Source organism: Halichoerus grypus, chromosome 3 (genome assembly GCF_964656455.1).
Source record: "Halichoerus grypus chromosome 3, mHalGry1.hap1.1, whole genome shotgun sequence".
NCBI lineage: Eukaryota > Metazoa > Chordata > Mammalia > Carnivora > Phocidae > Halichoerus > Halichoerus grypus.
The window spans coordinates 150,700,411-150,724,243 of NC_135714.1; the positions used below are offsets into that span (position 1 = coordinate 150,700,411).

At 38.2% G+C, this 23,833-nt stretch overlaps 1 non-coding gene and 1 pseudogene across 1 annotated transcript; both read right to left on the minus strand.

Moving 5' to 3' along the window:
• Window positions 1-2,610: 2,610 nt before the first annotated feature.
• Window positions 2,611-4,345, minus strand: LOC118535830 (small ribosomal subunit protein uS2 pseudogene; annotated as a pseudogene).
• LOC118535844 (small nucleolar RNA SNORA62/SNORA6 family) lies at window positions 3,508-3,658 on the minus strand. The gene has a single exon (XR_004917373.1). It is a non-coding gene; the product is annotated as a small nucleolar RNA SNORA62/SNORA6 family (small nucleolar RNA).
• Window positions 4,346-23,833: the final 19,488 nt, after the last annotated feature.

A 23,833-nucleotide genomic window follows, 5' to 3' on the forward strand; every position in this document is an offset into this window, starting at 1 on the left:
ACACATATATAATACACATATCCATACATATGAATATATACATATATACTCACATAATTTTTCAACATCAGGGAATATTCTGAAAATTCGATTGAAAAATTCATAAATGAGTTTTACAAAGTTTATGTATATTTAGATTAAGGAATGACCAGGCTATTCAAATATTTTCAGCTTTGAGTAAATGTGCTAAGATGATCAGAGTAATTCTGCCAAATTTTCCTAATCATTTTTTGGGAAGGATGGGATGGAGGTGGGACTAAAGCCCTATACAGGTTGGCCTAGGGACCTGACAGGTGCTCATGGCTGGTTGATGTTTCTGAACCTAACATCAGATCTGTTGGGATAATCGCTAATAGAGTACAGATAAAAACAAAATGCTACAAACTGAAAAATAAGAACAGATTATTTACTAAACACACACATTGTTCTATGTGCAATATGAATATAGTTATGCGTAATATATTGTGTATAGAATATATATTATATGTAATATATTTTACACATGTATAAGTTCTCTTTAAAACTCAGCAATCCTGTGCGATAGTTGCTATTTTATTGTCCCAATTTATTAATTTATTAATTTATCGCCCCAATTACTAAGTACATTACTTATTGTATATGGAAATCCATCTATTCACTGCTATCCAGATCTGGCTTCCTGACCCTAGATTTTGATAAGGTTCTCTCATGTGGCAGGCTCAAAGGCCACGTAGGCAAATGACTGGACCTAAATTTAAACTCAAAGGCAGCAGCTCAGACAGTTCCTTCCTTAGGTAATAATTGTGCTGGAAAAAGCAAGGAGCTGATTTTAAAAATCAAAATTAGCTCTATCACAAAGCAACAGAGCTCACACCCAAAGAAAAAGTAGCCTTAATTAGCATGACCTTCTGCTGTTATTCAGAGGCCTTTGGGTTCTGCTATTTAGGTGGGTACCTCATGAATTGGCTAATATATAACCTAGTGGGATGAACTTTAGACACATATGTGGGAGGCTTAGGTTCTAGTCTTAGCTCTACCAATGAGTCAAGTAGTTTTAAGTATGTCAAGGGAACATTGGGTAATATATTAACAATAAAAACAAAAGCAATATGCTCAAATGCTTTAAAAGAAAGACATTTTAAATTCAAGATACTATTATTTTTACTACAATAAGAAAATAAAACCCACAGCTATATTCCTAAGATATTTCTTCTACAGCTTAATTTTTCTAATGTTCAGTGAATGTTTTGGTCCATTTCCCTGAAAATGTGTGGGAGAGGCAGAGGAGAAACAGAAAGAGGTAGGTCCATGGGTCATCAAAGAACTGCTCTGATGCAAAGCAGGAAAATGAAAGATCATGTGTCTACTTCATTTCTCTTATACCTTATATTCAAAACCTAAAGCTTGAGGCCGTGCTATGTATATTATTCATAAAAGTTATTTAATTTTAGAAGTTGTCTACTGGTGTCTGGGTAGCTGGAAAGATACAAATGAAAAACTATGATGGATCCTTTAATGTTGAAAATTTTGACATTAAAAATATAAATATATTCAGTATTTTCTCTGTATAGAATCTTGTGGTTTCTGTTGTTTTGTTTGCTTTTACCTCTTGGGAATATTCCAGGATACTGAAGGTAAGGAGTCATACTGAGGAATCTACTTTAAGATTTTAAGAAACATTGTACTCTAACACTGTCATTTAGATAACCACAGCTTCTCTCTTTGAGGTAGAGATTTTCAGGGGGAGATAAGAATAAAATTCTTTCTGATAACTATCTCACATATTTTCTAGACATTGGATTCAGATTCTTTGGTTATAAGAATGAAGTATAATTATCAACTGGTCATGGAGGCCATTGTGGGAATGGTGTGCGAGTAAACTTTCTCAATTTTAGCTTTTTGGTGTCATACTCACAAATGTTTTATTAGCGATTTATAAACAGATTTAAATTGATCCTTCTTCTGAGCCTAGGATTCTCGGCTATACTCTATTCGACTTAGTAACTCCCATGTTTCTTTCTGGATTGTATTACTAATTTCCAGGGTGGGACTGGGTGTGTGGGATGCAGAGTAATGAGAAAACTTAAGACTTGGTAGATCCTGTGGCTTGATAAACTTTGATATTCTACCAGGCTTGTCTACTTCTGCCAGAACCCCTATGGAGGAGGACACACTGCTGGCAAATGAGCTCATGTGAAACCTAGAAGCCTAAACAGTGTAATTTTAAATATTTCCTGATTAAACAAAATAAAAGTAAAAGGTCAGAATCTCAAAAATAGCAGGATTTGACATTAATCTACTGGTAAATCGGTACCAGTGTTCAAATGAGGCTCGAATGGTGTTCTTTTTTTCCTGAAAGCAAACCATAAGCCAGACATATAGAGCAGGATTTTTGTCACTTCGAAAAAATTGTACACAGCTTTGGTTTTTCTTAATATTTTGATTTTACACACCAAAGAGTTTTCTTAATAATTTTTTTATAAAATATTAGCTCACTACCAAGTGGTCAAGTGGTAGTTTTACACTTTAGTACCCCCCTCTCTCTTTCTCTCTCCCTCAGAAAGAAATCAAAACATATTTTTAAGGTCTTTTTTTCTGTAGGAAGAACAAAATATTTTTTTTTCCAAAGTGTTTTTTTTTGTTTTTACAAACTGTTTATTTTCCGTCAACCTTTTCCATTTCTATTTCCATTTTGTTTGCCTTTGTGGAGGAGCAGCTTAAGACCATTCAGTGGTTGTTCCTCCCCATTCAGTGGCCTGAGCAGTGGGAGCTGCAGACCAGTCTTCAGGGGCCGGCTGGGCGCTCCAGTCTCCAGTAGGGAACTGCTGCATCGGCACCCCGGGCACCTGCACGCCTTCAGACCAGTCTGCGACTTCAGGCTGAGTGGCAGTGAACTCAGGAGTTGGAGCCGTCCATTCACCCTGAAATTCCTCGTTGGTCACAGCCTTTTCAGCAGCAGCCTGCTCTTCCTTTTCAATCTCTTCAGGATCCCTGTAGAAGTAGAGATCAGGCATGACCTCCCACGGGTGTTGGCGGGAAATGGTGCCACGCATGCGCAGAACTTCCCTGGCCAGCATCCACCACAGCAGACCCCCTGAGTGAGCTCCCTTGTCGTTGCAAGGGATGGCGATGTCCACATAGCGCAGGGGAGAGTCTGTGTTACACAGAGCAATGGTAGGCAGGTTAACATAGGACGCCTCTGTAAGAGGCTGGTGGTCAGCCCTGGGATCAGGAACCACCAGAAGTCCCGGCTCCCGGCAGGCTGCCTGGATCTGGGTCCAGGAGTGAAGCCGCCAGCAATAGGAGTGGCTCTGGTAGCAGCAGCAAATTTCAGCACAGCTCGCTGGCCGTTATTCCCGGACGATATGACACTGACATCAGCTGGGTTTTCAATGTCAACAATGGCACGGGCTGCCAACAGAAGCTTCTCCCAGGTTCTCTTCAGATTTATGATGTAGGTACCTAGGTGATAGCAGAAAGCTTTTTAACACCTGACCTAATTTGCAATGGATTTTCTTCTAAAAAACTGAATGTAGCAGAGAGTACTATCAAACTCCAGTCATAGAGGCAAGCTCTACTGGTGTTAGCGAAAATCCTGCTGTTTTTATAGCACACTTCCGACATTCAGAAGTTCATTGGCCACAGATGGCCTCAACCTTGAGCTTTAATAGTGTGCACCCAAAGTGGTTTTATAAAGACTTCCTTTCAAGCTGCTTCCATAAATATTTAGAAACCTCCCTCAAATCAAAAATCTTATATTTAATGTGTTAGGGGAAAAATGGCAGTTAAAGAATGGAAAGAAGAAGGACTCCATTTCTTTTGGAAAAGCAGAGCGTGTGAACTAAGAGCTGAACCAGCTTCAGTTATGTGTGGATGCAGTTCTAGGAGTTAATCATTGCTTTTTTTCCAGTGAGACAAGTAGAAGTTTTTCACAAAATTGGTTCCTTTCCAGGTTGGATGGAAAGTGGAGCGAAGTCATGCAAATATCTTATAAGCACAGATTGCCAAGAAAGTCATTGATTGGCAGGATCAGGGAGAGTGAAGGGGGCTGGGGAAGGGAGTAGAAGGGCAAACTGTAAAATTTGAAGTGTAGCATCCGTTCAGTTTGTTTATTGCAGGTTTCTGGCTTGAACCACTTCTAGTTCTAGGACATGTTCTTACAACTTTGCCAATTGTTGGTGTCAGGGTTCATACTCATATAAATAAGTAGTCCAAACATTAAGATATAATTTATCAACATTCTCTGCATAGAATGGCTCTGGAAAAATTAAAGTGAGGTCAGTTTTTAGAACAATTTTTGTTACGTTACTACTCTTTCCTTACCCCCACCTGTCCTTCGTCTGTAGGCAGAACTCTCTTCTTTCATGCCTTTCTTCTGCCTAATAAAATGTGTATTCCATTTCCCAAAGGTTCTTATTTCTGCTGGAGCTAATCTGATAAACTAATGCCTGATGAGTTGTTTAATAAAAAAGGATTGCTCCTATCTTGCCCATCTAAGATTATGATTTTGAATATTAAGATCTTTCAAAGACTTCTTTTGTAAGAATGACCAATTTGGGGTATTTTCTATAATTAGTAGAGAAAATGTTTAGACCAAGGAAACTTCAAATGGCTCACTCCCCTTTTGGGGCATATTTTTCTAATAGGACTGAATCAACTACTACATATATATATATATAATATATATATAATATATATATATATGTAGTTCTGAGATGCCACATACAATTAATACATATATATATAATACAAATATATATATATATAATTAAAAGGGTGCTTGGTCCTGATTAACTTTCAATTTTTTCCATCTGATATTCTTGAATCCATGAAATGCCACAGTGAATGAGAATAAATAATGATGAATTTAACCTTCACTATTTCCTAGTATTCATTTTCTAGATAAATCCACCTCCCCCAGATGCTTTATATATTAGTTGAGATGTTTTTGGTTATGAGTAACAGAACTCCAACTCAAATTAGCATAAGTGATAAACCAGATTTATTGGCTCACATATCTGAAAAGTCCAGGCATGTTTTGATTAAGGCAGTCTCTCAGTTTTCTATGATTCTCTTGGCTGTGCCCTTCTCTGTATTCTGGCTCCATCCTCAGATTGGCTTCCATCGTAGCCACAAAATGGCTGCCAATAGCAGCCAGGGCAACATGTTATTTGACTCATATCCAAGGGGAGAGAGACTGTCACATTTTATAATCGTTTAACAAAAGTCTTGAGATTTACTCTGATTAAGCCAATCACTGGGCCCAGGAAGAAACCAAATGCTGGTTTATCTGGGCTTTGGTGACAGCCCCTGCTGAAACAATCTTTGTTTTATCTGGGGTAAAATAATATAGCTTGGAGCTGGGATGGAGTCAATCCATTCAGAGTTCATGGCTCTAGCACAATGAGGGAAGGACATTTCCAAAGTAAAATCTGAGTGCAGTTGGTAAAAGTGGAATAAATTCTAAGTATGTAACTAAATATCATCCCCCAAACCCCTTTAAGCGGAGTCTATTCTTTCAAGCTTTGAAAAATGTACAGAAAAACAGAGAAATAGACTTCACTGCCAAACAGAAAAATTGTATGTGACTCATATCTAGCTTGGCAGTTTCTTTTTACTCTAGAGTAACCAAAACTTTACTCATTTCTTAGAACTGGATATACACACTTAGCCATGTGAGAGATTCTAAGTACTGTATGATTAAATACCACTTTTAGCCCCCAGCCACATAGGGAAGTTCTGAGATGCCACATACAATTAATTTAAGAGGAAAAGGACCAAGATGATACCTAGCCAAGGTTATGAATTCCATGTGGTTTAGTGTAAGATTTACAGTGCTCACCCTGAGACTGAGGAGAAGGCATGTATGAATATCCAATTTTAAAAAATAGAATTCTGAGGAAAGAACCAATTCAGTGCTTGAAGAATTATCCAGGGGTTGGTTTCCTTTAGTTTCGTCTCTAATCTTGGTTCTGTTGCTACTATGTCTTCCAATAATCAATAATTAAGAGTTTTAATCTGATGTTCTTGTATCACTCCTGCTTCATTACAGTGGTTTTTTTAGGTGTTTTCCATTTTTTCACTTTCATATCATTACATTCAAATACTTAGAGACAACCCAAGTGGCAGAAAGCAGCAAATAACTAATTTTCTGCTTGGTATTGACACATGGGCCTATAGCAGCCATGCTCCAACCTCCAACTTTATTGCTATCAGAGTCTCTATATCCAAAAATATCTCTTTACCTTCCTCTGGTGCCTAGAATTCTTATCTATAGGATCATACCCTATTTGCACTTAGACATGGTCCCAGAAAGTTACTTTTTAGAATGCTTAAAATGGCTTACATAAAAGAACATGTTGCTAGTGTGCAAATTAAATCATTTGTGAAGTTTAGAATGTGAAATAGTTGGCCCTTTGCCTTTCTGGCTCTGGCTGTGTGTCTTTTTTTCACCTACATACTGCAAAATTCCAGTTTTGAAAAAGGAGAAAGTATGTGAAGTTCTACCTGCTGCCTCCAAAGGGCTGGCCTGGGTGAGATGTTGTGAAGATGGGGACATGAGAGTAAAAGGTGGCTTTTGAGGAGAAGTCCAGCAAGTGAGGAATTGGGAAGAATGCTACTATGAAATCTTTCCTTTTTAGAGCTGAGCATGCAAATCTTTTTTGTTCATCAACTTAAAGCAGTATACATCTAACATCATGAGTCTTACTTCCTATGCACCAGAAATTGAGGGGATTGTCTGCCCAGCATCCCTCATTCTCATGGTGCTATAGGACCTTCTCTATAATCCCTCTCTCATAAGACTGTCCTGGTCTAGTGACCAACACCATATCTGAACTAGACCAACTGGAATCTTTATAGGAGTTTTAGGTATGGAAACCAAGAAATGGAAGTCAATATCTTTTAGTATGCCAGGTATAAAGGCAGAAGTATGGGAACAGTTAGTAGCCATGTTTTCTACTCTGTGGGTAGGAGAAGTCAGGGTGCACCCACTGGTGTGATATTTGAGTTAAAGTTATGAAAAATATGGAAGTTCCAATAGATGTTATTTAAATCTAAAAGGAAATATATTTAAAAAAAACAAAATCTAATTAAGTGGTAAAAAAAAAGTTAGCTAAAGTCTCAGGTGGCAGAATTCCATTTATTTAACTCAGGTGGAAATATTCAATAAAAGAATGTCTTGGACCGTGTTGTCAGTGACAAGATTGATGTCAGTCTGTATGTCTACTGTTCCAGGTCTTTCATTCTAGCCCCAAATAACAGGTCAATAGCGATTTTAACACACTGCAATGGTGAGAGCAATTATTCTTCGAAGAATAAAATTGTCTCCTTGAGGAGGTTTAAAATTAAATATAGAGGAATTTTCAGTAAATCAAATTAATATTTTAGTATTAGGTTAGGAATGATATGTTCATATTTGGTGTTAAGTATTTATAATGTTTAATATATATATATTAATTATCTATTGATGCTATGATGATTGATCTGTGTGTCAACTTGGCTAGGCTATGGTGCCCAGCTGTTTGGTCAAATACCAATCCAGTTGTTGCTGTAAAGGTAAGTTTTAGATGTGATTACTATTTACCGGTAGATTTTGAGTAAAGCAGATTACCTTCTATAAAGTGAATGGCCCTCATCCAAGTAGTTGAAAGCCTGAAGAGAAAAGACTGAGGTTCCTCAAAGAGGAATGAGTTCTGCCACTCTCCCCCCTCACTCCACTCCCCAACCCCAAAGATTGCCTTCGGACTCAAGGTTGCAACATCGACTCTTGCTGTAATTGACAGCCCGTCAGCCTACTCAGCAGATTTTGGACTTGTCAGCTCCCGCTCTCTCTCCTTCTGTATATACACACACCCACACGCATTAGTTTGTTTTTCTGGAGAATCTTGACTATACATATTTATGACAAGGACTCCAAAAATTGTTGACTTAAGGCAGCAAACATTTATTATCTCCCAGTCTCTGTAGATCAGAAATCAAAGTGCAGCTCTGCTAAACACTTCTGCCTTAATGTCTCTTCAAGGCTGTAATCAAGGGGTTAGTTGGAGATGCGATCTCATCTGAAGGCCCAGGTCGGGGGTGGATCTGCTTCTACATTCACTCGCTCTACATTCACTGTTGTTGACAGGATTCATTTCCTCATGGCTTGCTGAACTGAATGCCCCAGTTCCTCACTGGCTGTTACTTGAAGGCCTCCCTCAGTTCCTTGCCACATGGGTCCTCCATAGGGAAGCTCACTACATGGAAGCTGGCTACATTAGAGCAAGCAACCAAGGGAGGAAGAGAGATCACCAAAGACAGAAGCCGGGTTTTTTGTAACCTAATCTTGGAAATGAGATAGTGTCATTTCTCATGGAAATTTACTGGAAGTCAAAAAACACCAGCCCTCCAAGGGGGAGGTATTACATAACAGTGCGATCACCAGGGGTGCCTGGGTGGCTCAGTTGGTTAAGCATCTGCCTTCCGCTCATGTCATGATCCCAGAGTCCTGGGTGGGGCTCCCTGTTCAGCAAAGAATCTGCTTCTCCCTCTCCCTTTGCCCCTCCCCCTACTCGTGCTGTCTTTCTCTCAAATAAACAAAATCTTAAAAAAAATAAAAGTATAATTGAATGATTGATTTGAACTTGTAATTTAGTTTAAAACCAGAAGAGAATTTTTCTAAGATTGGAAACACTATTAAAATGCGTGAGAGAACTGCAGATTCATCACATTTATGAATTTAATTTATGAAGTTTACTAGAGCAATTTAAATAGCTGAGAAAGTACCTGAGAAAATTTCACTTGTCATGTCAGGTCAGATCAGGCAACAAATATGTTAATTATAAATGCAGTCTAAAATGTTAAAGGCAATTAAATTAACTAATTTGTAAGGAGCCTGATTGTTCAGTGAGTTCTGCAACCGAGACAGCAATGACCACTCTGAAAGTGATTGTTAAATTTTACTAATTTGTAAATAGAATTTACAGTTAATTTAAAGAAGCTTAAGGGAAACTAAATTCTAGAATTTTTTCACTTTAATAAATTGAATATTAATTTTAAAAAAATCCCAATAGCTAACATTTGTCCTCTCTATGCAAAAAAAAAAAAAAACCTCAGAAAAAATAAAATCTTACATTGACAAAAGCCAGTCCGTGGAGAGAGAGAAAGAAAAAATTCAAATAGGTAAGAAGAAGAGGGCAGTGGTGATACTTTGGAGACCTTTCTAGCTGCTCCTGCCACTAGCTGCATCCCTGTCCTTCAGTTCTGTAAGATACCTTGGTGTGCTCAGAATCACTTTCACTTGAAACTAAGAGTCTGAACTCAAATATGTTTTTTCCTAGGACCTCTTCTGCAGAAATGTCCTTTGTGACATACAAACTGGACACAGTATCTTCTCCACTAATAGTAACTTTCTGAGAGCCAGAAAAGCTCTCCAGCGTGGGAACCCTGAGACCCAGAGTTCACTCCTGAGCTGCCATTTCTTTCCAGGTCAATTTTCTGTTTATTAAAATAACGTGAATTTAGTATTTGACCACTGCCTCATATGACTATCGAGAAAATAAATAATAAACTTCGACATGTGTTGAAAAAAATATTCAAGTTTTCTGGTACTCCAGTTCCACGTCAGCGGTCTCCCCAAGGTAGTTTAAATTTCATGTATTTTGTAGTATTGGGATACTAATGGTATCTGTCTTATAAGATTGTTACAAGATTTGAAGCAAAGAGCTTGACACGGTGTCTGGAACAGAGTAAGCCCTCAATAAATGTCACTGATGATGTTGATGCTGCTTTTTTAAACTTTGCACATGGCGCACAGAAAATCTGTCAGTGGTCCCGGGGCTCTCCCTCCTTCCCCAAGCAGTGCTACTGATTCTGATCTGCGACTGTGCTTCTGTCTGTGCTTATCTTTTCATCTCCATTATTATTACATTTATTAAGGCCTCTGTCATCTCTCCTATGGGATTTTGCAATATTTTCCCATTTAGTTATCTGGACATCCAGGACAGCTTTTGTCTATTCCATTCTGAACACATCCCAGGAATATCTTCTCAAACACAACCCTTTTCATGCTTTTCCTTATTAACGTCCCTGAAAGGTTCCCTATTGCCAACACAAAGCACAAACCTCTTAGAACGACACATGGGATGCTTTACACTAGCTTCCAATCCTAAATTTTATGCTAAACTCCTAGAGAGCTGATTATAGTTTGCTAGAATAATTATGCAGTACACCTCTCGCTAAAACATCTTCCACCCAAACTCTTAAAAATCTTTCAAGGCTGGGCTCAAAATTCTCCTTTTCTACGAAACTTCATCTTCCCTGACTCACTCAAGCAAAGTTTCCATTATAATTTTCCTATCAGCCTTCTACATAAAGCTATTACAGTTTTTATGTTTGTTTCCCAAACACAATTGAAGACAGGCATGTGCCTGACTTACTCATCCTTGGCTCCTCGATCTCTTGGACTGTTCTTGAAGCAAGGTGGCTATTCAGTAAATGTATGTAAAATGGAAAGGTAGATCCATTGATATCCTTGGAATGTGTAATATTAAATGTAATTTAAATTGAAAATTAAATTAAATTTAAAAAATTTGTAAATATCCTACTTAAGAATTCTAAGAAAATTATTTTTTATTTTTATTTATTATTTTTTATTTAGTGATTCATCACTTAACGTATAACACCCAGTGCTCATCACAACAAGTACCCTCCTTAATGCCCATCACCCATCTAGCCCATCCCCCACCCACCTCCCTCCATCACCCCTCAGTTTGTTCTCTATAGTTAAGAGTCTCTTATGGTTTGCTTCTCTCTCTCTCTTTCTTTTTTCTTCCCATACATTCATCTGTTTTGTTTCTTAAATTCCACATGAGTGAAATAAGAAAATTATTTAACTTTCCCTTCTGTTGGGGAAAGGACTGCTTTAGACTATAATAGAGCACAAATTAAAGTAAAGCAAGCTTGTGGGACGCCTGGGTGTCTCAGTTGGTTAAGTGTCTGCCTTTGGCTCAGGTCATGATCTCAGGGTCCTGAGATCAAGTCCCGCATTGGGCTCCTTGCTCGGCGGGGAACCTGCTTCTCCTTCTGCCTGCCGCTCCCCCTTCTTGCGCTCTCTCTCTCTCTCTCTGACAAATAAATAAATAAAATCTTTTTAAAAAATAAAGTAAATCAAGTTCGTCTCTTTAGGTAGTGGGAGAGGGAAGAACAAAAAAGTGTTTCATTCCTTGTTTTGGCGTGCAGGTTAAAACATAGTTAAAGTAAGATTTGTCGCAAACTGCAATACGACAGAGTTGATGGACTATATTGAAGTGAAACAAGAGGGAGTTTTAAGAAGGACTCACTATTTACTTACTTTTTCTTTCCATATTAAGGGGGAGAACACCAAAACAGATGGATTCAGGGAAGCTTGTGGTTGAGAATTAGTATGGGTATTCTCAGCCTCTTCTCTCTACGCTAAAATGCTTAAGAAGCCAAGAAGAGGTAAATGAAAAAAGATGCTAGCATTTGCCTTAGAAACCTTTAAAAGAGAGTAGCCTTTTAAAAGAGAAAGTTTTATTGGAGATTGCCATTTCCATCCTTTCTGGCTTTCTACTCATCAAGTTGTGTAGTGTTTTTTGTGTGTGTGTTTTGTGTGCGTGTGTATGTGTAAAGAGATCTCCTGTTATTCTGCTGATTTATTTATTTATGTGTTTTTAAGTTTTGAATGTTTTATAGCAATGACAGAAAACAGGATTGTTTGGAGTTCAGCATTCCTCATTACTCACTCACCATAACTTGTAATAAGATGAATAAAGATAACGGGAGGCAGAGATCAATCACTGCTCTGTTGTATTGTGTGTGAAGTGATACTGAGGACAGCGACCCAGCAACCCACTGACTTGTGATGTTTTAGAACACATGAACAAAGCATTGTCCCGGATCAAGTCCTATGATGGATGGGACAGTTTTGGATCCTGACTGATACCACCCCCACCACCCCCAACCACTAAACAGTTCAAGTCAACTAGCCAGCAACTAGCACTTAACTTGAACACCCAGTGGGGTTTGGGGAGCCATGGAAAGGCCTGCTTTTCTGTCTTAGGTGTTATGATTATAACATGAAAAGCTTATTCATTGTTCAATTGAATCTGAATCAACACTGATTACAAACATCTGTATGCAGACAATTAAATTCAGAAACCTATTCCTTATGCTTTTATACCTGGCTAAATTTGAACAACATATTTCTCTAAAGTTTATCTAAATCTCTTTCTAGTATCTTTAGCCTAAAATTCCCTTCACCCTCATCACCCACCCCCTCAATTTTAATTCTCTTCCATTTGCAGGAATCCTATCCTAACCATCCCCCTTGTACATATTCCTATTCCCTCTCGTATGGGGCAGATTCAGAGATGAGGATAAAAGAGAAACAGAATAAGCGAAAGCCAGAGGTGGGGTTTGGGGAAGGCTGTAATTTGATAAGGATTAGCTCAGATAAGGCAGGATTGGCAAATTGTGGTCTGATTGTGAAAGGTCTGGAATGTCTGGCTGGAGCTCCAGACTTCATGCTTCTGGAAGTAGGAGGCAGGAAGTTTTGAGCTGGGGAGTGACCTGATTAGATTACACAAGCACAGTATTTAGGGTTAATTGACCAGGACAGACACGGGAGGCTTGAGAGTAATTATGAGACAAATAAAAGTATATTAGCACATGTAAGATGTTATGAGAATCTGATCTTAGGCAGCAGAAGTGGGTCAGAGGGAAAAAAAAAGATAGCAAAAACAAAAAGAGCCCAGGCTAGAAAGATTGAATTTTCTGTCTCAATTTTATAACAGGCAGCATGTTCACCATCATGAAACCCTAGGTGTCTGCTTGTGTAATCCGTAAATACATAAAATCCCTTCACTGATAAGATATGGGAAGAAGATACAACAAAAAAAGATCAATTTTGTCATATCACTTTAACGGCCATCAGATAAGGATGATAAAATTTACTTAAGAAAACTGATGCTCAAGATATCCTCCTTGCCAAAGAAACCTCCCCACCCCCACCCCCACCCCATGGGCAGGAAGAATGGAGCAGACGGTTAATCAACTAACATTTTGTAAACCTTTTACAACAAAATCTCAATAAAATAAGCATTGGGTTTCTCCAAAATTAGGAGGCCACTGTGACTCATTTAAAAAGGTCCTTTCCAGAGCCTGGAGGTAGACAACTAGGTGGCCGTGTGATGAGGCGGCAACTCAGAAGAGCGAAGTAAGGCCACACAGTTCTGGAAAGCCTCCTACCAAAACACTTAGACATTAAATAGATACAAGAAACCAGACATTAAGAAAGTTAGAAAGGAAGCAGAAAAACACACGAATACCATAGTGATCCTTTATGATTAAGGAAAGTGTTACCATAAATGGTATTGACTTTGTATAAAGTTAACTGCAAAGACCATTATGTGGTACTATAGAATAGACACGAAGTTCAAAGAAATTTAAAGCTCTTTTGGCCAGCTTTCCACTTGTACAGAGATGCCATGTACAAGATCCCTAGCAGGGGCTTAGTATTAGCCTTCACCCATCTCAATGATCAACACATTTTCTGCTTTCAGGGCACATGTATTTCATTTGGAGTATCCTCATTCTGATGGTACCTTACACCACATCCTTTGTACCTCGACTCATTCACAGCCCTGTTCCCTGGAGAAAACTTTGTCTATTCCTCCTTCCTTAAAACAACTCCAAGTATGTGAAGCTTTGCATATTTCTCCCATTGAACTTAAGATAAAAATCCAAACTCCAGATTTCTGAAGTCCTCTTAAAATGTGGTACTTAGACTCCAACAGAATATCCTAGAAATCATCTGATCAATACAAAGAAGAGTGGAATATTAACTTCTGGTGTTTGGGAAACATATTTTTAAAGACAGTCTAGAATGTTTTAGCCATTTAACAGACATTTCATTCATTAATTCAGTAATCTTTACTTGATGCACATCATGTTCCATGTACTGGGTTTTTTTGTTTTGTTTTGTTTTTTTTTTTTTTTTTTTTTTTTAAATTTATCTATTTGGGAGAGAGAGAGAGGGATAGCACAAGCAGGGGGAGTGGCAGAGGGAGAGGGAGAAGCAGGCTTCCTGCTGAGCAGGGAGCCTGATGTGGGGCTCAAACCCAGGACCCTGGGATCATGACCTGAGCTGAGGGCAGACGCCCAACAAACTGAGCCACCCAGGTGCCCCTGTTTTCTTTTCCTTTTCTTTTTTTTTTTTAAGATTTTATTTATTTATTCAGAGAGAGAGAGAGAAGGCATGAGTGGGAGGGGCAAAAGGAGAGGGAGAGAGAGACTCCCAGAGTCCTCGCTAAGCACAGAGCCCGATGTGGGGCTCCATCTCACAACCCCAAGATCATGACCTGAACCGAAGTCAAGAATCAGATACTGAACCGACTGAGCCACCCGGGCACCCCCATGCACTCTTTTATATGCTGGGATTAGATGGAGAACAGAAATGGATAGAGTTCTTGTTTCTGTAGAAGTTGTCTTAGAGCAGAAAAACCATAATGAATTGAAAAAATAAATGACCAAGGTAAATTCAGAGAAAATCAATGCTACGAAGATAAAAACTAAAATAAGTGTGATGTGATGGCCTAAGGTAGGAGAGCTGAATGGTTAAATTAGAGTGGCGGCCATGGGGGGATGTACTGAGGCGGTAATATTACAGCCCAGCCAATCTTGGAAATACATGGGAAGAGGGTGCTCTAGGCTGCAGAGTGAGTGCAAGGTTCTTGTGGGGAAAGTTTGATACATTCAAGGGCCAGAGAAGCCAGTGAGTATATGGAGAAGTCAGAAACAAGGGAAGTGAGAACATATAAGATCCAAGAAGGAGGATTTTATCTTTTTTTTTTTTTTTAAGATTTTATTTATTTATTTGAGAGAGAGAGAATGAGAGAGAGAACATGAGAGGGGGTAGGGTCAGAGGGAGAAGCAGACTCCCTGCCGAGCAGGGAGCCCGATGCAGGACTCGATCCAGGAACTCCAGGATCATGACCTGAGCCGAAGGCAGTCGCTCAACCAACTGAGCCACCCAGGCACCCAGGAGGATTTTATCTTAACTGCAATGGGAGACACTGGGGTTTGTAAAGAGAAGTGTGGGATGATTTAATTTACAATTTGACCACTCATGCACTTACTTGTTTTCTATTGGGTCCACCATTATATGTAATGTTCTTTCTTTCTTTGGACTCATCAGCTAATTATTATTAGAATTTCTTCTCAGTTTATTAGTTATACATTATCTTCTATATTATGCTAGCTTGATTTATTAATATCTAATATTAATTAGTGGTTTTTACCAAATCCTTGGAAATATGAATACCTTAGAACACTAATTCTATTTACACCCTCATGACATTTATGTTTCATATATTTTAAACTCTGGAAGTCATTATTTTTATTGCTTAGTAAAATATTTATTTTTATTTATCATGCTCCCCCCCACCCCCATTACCATTACACTTCCAGCTCCTTGTATTTTTCTTCCTCCATCTGGGGATCCTTTCTGGTGTTTGTTTGTTTATTTATTTATTTATTTATTTAAAGACTTCATTTATTTATTTTCCAGAGAGAGACACAGTGAGAGAGAGAACACAAGCAGGGGGAGTGGGAGAGGGAGAAGCAGGCTTCCCACTGAGCAGGAAGCCTGAGGCAGGGCTTGATCCCAGGACCCTGGGACCATGACCTGAGCCTAAGGCAGATGCTTAACAACTGAGCCACCCTTGCTTATATTTCTTTGAGTGGAGATATATTGTGAAAAATTCTCTTTTTTTTTTTTTCTGGAAATATTTTTATTGCACCTTCAATTTTGAAAGATTTTTTATTTTTTATTTTATTTATTTTTTGCTTGTTTTTGGACTTTGAAATATCATTTCATTGTTTTCAGACCTACATAGTTTCTGTTAAGAAGTCAGTTGCCAATCTTATTTTTGTCTGAAGATAATGTTTCTTTTTCACCCCGCGGGCTGGTTTTAAGATTTTCTCTGGTCACTTGTTTTCAGTGGTTTGTACTATCAGTTGACAAGTTGTGCTTTTCTTCTTTTTTTTTTTTTTTTTTTAAAGATTTTATTTATTTACTTGACAGAGAGAGAGATAGCGAGAGCAGGAACACAAGCAGGGTGAGTGGGAGAGGGAGAAGCAGGCTTCCCGCCGAGCAGGAAGCCCGATGTGGGACTCGATCTCAGGACCCTGGGATCATGACCTGAGCCGAAGGCAGACGCTTAACGACTGAGCCACCCAGGCGCCCAGTTGTGCTTTTCTTCTTGTCATTCATATTGTTTCTTGAATCAGCGGCTTGAATTACTTTAGGGAAATTCTTAAAAATTAGTTTCAAATATTGCTTCTGCCTCAATTTCTCTTTTCTTCTTTCCTGGGACTCTCATCACACCTCTGTTAGATGGTCTTAAGTCCACATTTCTTTTACCCCTTGGTCTGTATTTGCCGTCCTCCCTTTCTCTTTTTGTTGCAGCCAAAAGATTCTCTGCTGGCCTATTTCTGATTCCCAGATCAGATTCACGAGTATCTTCAGCTATGTCTAATCTCTAATTTCATCTATTTTCTTGATTTCAGTAATTGTCTTTTCAGTACTAAAAGTCTTTATTGTTTCTAGTTCTTTGGCAAAATTCCCAATCTTGGTCATCTAATTTTTTAACATATAATTTGCAATTATTTTATTTTATTTTTTATTTTTTTAAATTACAATGATTTAAAAGTCCATTTCTGATAACTCCAATATTTATTTTTTCAAATAAAATATTTTTTTACTGTTTGTGTGTCTGTCACTTTTTTTTTGTCTGTTATTTTTTAATTGAATGCTAAAAATTGTGTATGAACAATTATAGAAGCTCTAGCTGATTATTTTTCTCCAGAGAAGGTTTTCATTAGTTTATGGTAGACAAGTAGAATATTAGTGTATCAGCTAAATCTAATAAGGGATTAAGATGACTTGAATCTGGGTTTTAGTCCTTGTAGGGCCTGGTCTCTATTTCTGGTCTGTCCTTACTTGTAGAGTATGGCCCTTTGTTGTCCCCAAATGAGACTATTTTTTGTTACCTCCCCACCATAATTGGGGCTGACTCTTACTGTTTTCTTCCCCACATGTGATGCTGGTGAAAACAATGTTTAGTTTTCCAGTTTTTTAGTAGCCACTTTATATTAGCCTGTCTGCCTCTCAAACCAAGCTGCTTATGGGTTGTTGAATGGCTTGTGCTGAAGCTCAGTCCCAGCTTTGGGCTTTCCTTTCTGTACTTCCTTTTTTTCTATAATCCTGCTCTCTCAGATCCTCGCTACTTAGTTGTCTTAAACTCCAATATTTTTCCTCCAGCCATGTACCATTTTTTAAAATACTCTTTTTTAAAAGATATATTTATTTTTAGAGAGTGTGAGAGAGGGAGTGGGAGGAGGAGCAGAGGGAGAGTGAGAGAGAGAATCTCAGACTCCCCACTGAGCATGGAGTCTGACGTGGGCTCAGTCTCATGACCCTGAGATCATGACCTGAGCTGAAATCACAAGTTGGACAGACACCCTTGCTTACCTAACTAAGCCACCCAGGCGCCTCCGTGTAACATTTTACTTCTGTTCTATTTTGCTTCTCTGCAACTTAGTAGCCATTAGCCATGATCTACTGTTTGTCAGCATCTCTAAGCATTTAAAAATTGTCCAGTGTCTCCAAGGAGAAGTAGTAAAAACACCACATTCATTTTGGTGAGTTTTTCTTCTCTCCAGCATCTTGGTCCCTTAAAATTCTGACTGCTGGGGAGCTTTCCTTTGTCATCAATCAGATGTGTATTATTATTACTCAGTCAAGCTTTTTTAGTTTTTTTTTTTTTTTTTTTAGATATTTTATTTATTTGAGAGAGAGAGAGTGAGAGAGAGAGAGAGAGCACAAGATAGGGGAGAGTCAGAGGAAGAAGCAGACTCCCTGCTGAGCAGGGACCCCCCCCCCCCATGTGGGACTTGATCCTAGGACTCAGGGATCATGCCCTGAGTCAAAGGCAGACACTTAACCGACTGAGCCACCCAGGCACCCCATTAGTTTTCTTTTTCTTTATCTCCTCCTTTCTTTCTTCCTTCTCTTTTTCCCTCCTTCCCCCTTTTTTTCCCTTTCTCTTTCTTTGTCTCTCCCTTCCTCTCTTCCTTCCTCCCTTCCTTTCTTTCTTTCTTCCTTGAAGCCCATCAAGACCAGAGGCTACTTGGTAATTTTTGTTATTGAGCTTACTGTATTTTAAATATTTTTTTCTCTGTTTTTAGATTTTCACATATTTTTCTATACCATCTTTGTTTTCAGAGCCTTCTTATACCAGTTAGCATTTGCCACATAACAAAGAGCCATTCATTAGTGGATTAAAACAACAATTTGTTTATCTCCCCATTCTGTGGGTTGGCAATTTGGGCTGGGCTCAGCTAAGTGGTTCTGCTGCATGAGTTAGGCTTGGCTAATCTTGAATGGGGCTCACTCATGCACCTGCTGCTGGCTACTGGAGTGGCTGGAAACTGGCCAATTAGCATGTGTTGTTGGTTCTCCTCCTTGTGGTCTCTCATCCATCCACAGGTTAACATCAGGCTTGTTCATGAGGAGGCAAGATTCCATGCACAAAAGTAGCAGCAAGCAAAAACCCCATCAGACTTCACATAATAATGATTCTCCTGTGCTGTTTTGACAAAGGAGATCACAAGGCCAGCCCATATTGGGGTGCAGAAACAGACTCCAGCTGTTGTTGAAAGAAACTACAAAGAATTGTGGCTTTTTTTTTTTTTTTTTTTTACAGTCTACATGCTTGATAAATCATTAATTCTAGTAATTTAAGTTTCTTGGATTTTGTACATTGATGGTCATATCCCAGAAAATGATGATAGTTTTATTTTTTTCCTTTCCTTTCCTTTGCCTTTTCATTGCCTGACTGTACTGGATAGATCATTCAATTTCAAATGAAAGCTGAGATAGAGAACATTCCTGATTTGTTCCCAATTACAGAGCGAAAGACTTTTTAAAATATTTCCCTATTAATATGCTGTACTTTTTTGGTGGATACTTTTCATGAGACTAAGAAATCACTCTTCTATTACTAGTGTTTCATACATATTTGTTGTCATAATTAAGAATAGATGTTGAGTTTCATCAAATATTTTTTCTGCATATATTAAGATAATCATATGATTTTCTTTTTTATTTTTTAATATGATCATTTTCATGGAATATATTTTAAAGTTGGACCAAATTCAATTACAATAGTAACCCAACTTGTTTTTTTTTTTTTTTCAACTTGTTTTCTATTATTTTTTGATGTGGAAGCATTTTTTTGTGTGTTAACTTTAAGGATTTTTATACTTATGTTCATTATGGGAAAAGTGTGATCGGTCTATTCTTTTTTTTTTTTTTTTTTTAATAATGTCCTTGGCAGGTTTTGAAATCAAGGTTGTAAGTTGGGCTTCTTTTTCTGTACTCCAGGAGAGTGGATATAAAGTTGAAATTGCTTCTTCCTCAAATATTTTGGAGAATTAATCAGTGAAGGCATCCAGGCAAAAAAACGTTCTTCTTGGTCTATTGTTCTCCATTGGCGGGGCGGGGGGGTGGTGGTGGGAATTGATGGTACCAAATTGCCTGGAAAGTTGTGTCAATTTTACACATTCTGTCTTGTCAATCCAAGTTTCAAAACCCAAGGTTTATTTTAAGTCTTAAACACTTAAAGGCTTTTTCAATCTGGCATGTAATTTCTTTAGCTGAGCAATTCTTCAAAAAATTAGTAGATTTTGATCTATTTACTCTAGTCAATTTTGTTTGCATGAAAAAATCTCAAATATATTTAATTGTCATAATAGTCGTAATTCTCAAGCCTGATATATTTTTCTGCACCTCCTACCCCCATTCTCTTCTTTCAACATAATGGCAGCTACATTGAGATAAGCAGCCTTGGATGGAACTCTACACTCGTAATTTGTGACAGACCTATACTTTTTTTAAGTTTTATCTTAATTCCAGTTAGTGTAATATTAGTAATATTAGTTTCAGGTGTACAATATAGTGATTCAACAGTTACACGCAATACCCGGTACTCAGCACAGCAAGTGTACTCCTTAATCTCCATCTCCTATTTCACCCATCTTCCACCCACCTCCCCACTGGTGACCATCAGTTTGTTCTCTATAGTTAAGAGTCTGTTTCTTGGTTTGCCTCTCTTTTTCTCTTTGCTCATTTTTTTGTTTCTTAAATTCCACATATGAGTGAAATCATATGTCTTTCTCTGACTGACTAACTTTGCTTAGCATAATACTCTCTAGCTCCATCAATGTAGTTGCAAATGACAAGATTTCATTCTTTCTATGGCTGAGCAATACTCCATTGTGTATATATACCACATCTTTATCCACTCATCAGTTGATGGACACTTGGGCTGTTTCCACAATTTGGCTACTATAGATAATGCTGCTATAAACATCGGGGACAGACCTATACTTTAATGCATCTTTAATGCATCTTTAATGCAGAAAACATTTCTTAGTCTTACCCTTTTGTATTTGGAGTCTAAAGCCAGTTAAACTTTCCAACCCAAAAGGCTCCAAATTTCTGAATTATTTCTTCTCCTTTTTTATCCCCCCCCCCCATTTTTATCACAAACTAGCCAATTCCAGCCTGAGCTCACCTCTGGTTTCTATACGTTACTAAATGTAACCAGAAAATAACAAAACACACCGCTAGCATTCTGTCTTCCAACCTCTTCACCTAGAAATCAGCCTCAGTAGGCACAGAAGCAGTATCATTATCAAACGTTTTACTTTTGCTTAACATGGTCCTCCATTTTTCTAGCCTCACCACCCGCTACCCACCTACTAAGCCAATGCCACATAGGTTGGGTCTGGTTGTTTTTTGGCAGCATTCCACTTCAGTATCAACTGCATTAACTAAGCTAATGTTCAGTGCTGTAGGAGAGAAATCCCATAATTGCAGGGGCTTAACCAAATAGAATTTATTCCTGTCAGACACAAGAATTCAACGTAGGTATAGAGTGGGCAGCATTCCAAGAGGGCAAGTTAAGGATTCAGGCTGCTTCCATCTTGCAACTCCACCATAATTTAGAGCTCCAGAGTCCATTCAGAGAGTGGACAAGGAAATTCCTCACTTCCAGGAGAGAGACCTCACAATGCTTACTTGTAGGATTGTTATCACTGCTATTTACCAGTGATCCTGGTCTCCCCTTTTCCAAGTGAGAGATTTTATTGTAGATTTTCTCCCTCTGGTCATCATTACACACGGTGTGCGTGCACAAGTTAGATAAATTGTCTTTTGAGTTCATAGGTCACTAGCTCATAAGAAGCCACATGTCCTAATGGAGAGGACTGTGTATCTACTGGAGATCTGGATTTGAGTTCCATGTAGTAACTGCATGGGATTTTAGGATGTTTCCCTTGAGTGGGAGTATGTGTATTCAGTGTGAGGAATAAGGGGTTTATCGAGATGCTAGGTATGGCAAAAACACAAAAGATGCATTTGCTCATCAAAAATGCATGCTCCCTCTCTATTGTGTAGAGTTGTTTTTGGGAGGCTTGTGTCTACAGGTTCTACATTTCCCAGCATTGCTTGCATTTGGATAAGGTCTTGGAACTAGTTCTCACCAATGGGTTATGAGTAAAAATAATTTATGTCACTTGCAGGCTGAAATGTTTAAGAAGCAGATATACCTTCTCCACTTTTCTTCCCCAGTCTACTGGCTGAAAATGAATGACCCCAAAGCCCTAGACAGTGGAGCTATAATACAGAGATCCTGAACCACTTCTGGAAAGCTGTTCACCGAATACCAGCATTGGATTCCTGTGCAAGCCAAGAAAAAAAGTTTAATTATGATAAGCCATGAATTTCAAGGTTTATCTGAATCCTCTGCTACTCTTACTCAATGATTATAAAGTATACATAGTTCTAAAAATTCTTTTGTGATTACAGGAGCAAAACATTTGGAAGCCACAGATCTATTCTAGTTCTTCCATTCTATCTATCATCTATCTATCTATCATCTATCTATTTATCTATCTATCATCTATTTATCTATTTACCTATATCATCCATCTCTTTATGTATATGTAATTTATCTATACATACAAAAACATATATGAATTTAAGGGCAGTTAAATAAAATTTATTTATTTAAATTTATACATTTAGATTTTAGATAATGGTGTCTGATTAGAATGCAATTGCTTTACGGCAACCTAAATCTGGGAATTTACCACCTCACTCTCTTACAATTTAAACTAAACCAGTTGAGCCCAAACATCTGATAGGATTTAATATGATGATCAGCATGTTTTAGTATCATTGAATCCTTCTTTAGCTTCTATACTGTGATGGTGAGACAGTATTTCTTTTTTTTATATTTGCAACAGTATTTCTTAAGCACATAGCTAAAGTCACAGCATAAAACAAATAAGACAAATGATCTTAAGGATGAGTGATAGGAATTAGTAATAAATCTGTACATCTCTATGCAAAAGTGCATGGGCTGTTACTTATCTGCAAGATGTCTGCGGGGTCATTAGCTATTGTGCAACTAGACCCCAGACCACTGCCCATTTTATCTTATGGAGTTAGAGTGTTATCTTTACTCATGCCTCTTAAAAATAAGCTTTAGTGGGTGCTAAGTAGCAAGCTCAAATCTATGATTGCAGCAGGGTAAATATCAAATGTATGTTGTGTCTGTCACTTGTCTGGTTATTCTCAAATCCATTCCCTCCCACTATACTGCTCAGCCCCGTATCACAGTGGGCAGATCCTGCAAACTCCATTTTCCTGACTTGAGAACAGAATACTGAAGCACAGGCCAATAGGAGATTTCAGCATCATTTCCTCCCTCTCCCCTCTCTTAAGGTGGCGTGTCTGGCTACGGCTGCCTTCTCCAGGGTTCCAGCTCCCACCAGACAACTCCTGCCCTGTAGGCTTAGCTTTGCTTGGCAGCCTTCCCAGTGGCTTCTGGGTTCTGGTAATATCCTGAGTCCCACCACTTTGCAGGTGGTAGTGCCTTCCTGCTGGTTGCTTTATCATCCCATCCTTTTTCTTTGGCTCTTCAGTTCTTCCAGTACCTTTGAAACTCTGTCCCCATATTAGATTCCTTCAGACTTGAATGCTCTTTGCCAGACCAGACCTTAATCAATGCATGTCTCTACTAATATCTACATAGAACACAATTTATTGAAACATGTACATATAAATGTACCAACAAAATAATGGTTCGGGAAATATTTGTTGAATGAGAGGATTTATGTGTGGAAGTGTTACTTGAAAACTGGGTGAAAAAAGATATTTTAATGGTTTAAAATTAAATGTAAAAATTTCTGTTAAAGGGGCGCCTGGGTGGCTCAGTTGGTTGAGCATCTGACTTTGGCTCAGATCCTGTTCTCAGGGGCCTGGGATGCAACCCCGCATCTGGCTTCGTACTCAGCAGGGAGTCTGCTTCTCCCTCTCCCCTCCCCCTGCTTGTGCTATCTTTGTGTGTCTCTAAATAAAAATCTGTTAAAATTTAGTGTAACTATATGTTGATGATGAAATTTTAGTAAGAAGAATTAGAAGTGCTGCTAAAACATTTGAATGGAACCATAGAATTAAAATGGTAGTATAGTCAGAAATTCAAAAATAAAGTCTAAGGACAATGATTGTAGTCAATTTATTAAAATAAGTAGCTTTTGAACCTTTTTGAACCTTATTGTGATTCACAATAGTAAAGATCTTAGATTGAGAATGAGTACAGTTATATATGCATGCGATAACTGCTGTATTTTCTACTCACTTTCTTCCCTTCTCTTTCATCACATTTTATCCAATGTGACACACAGAGTTTTGAAACATGGTTTAGGTATGTTAGAGGAACCA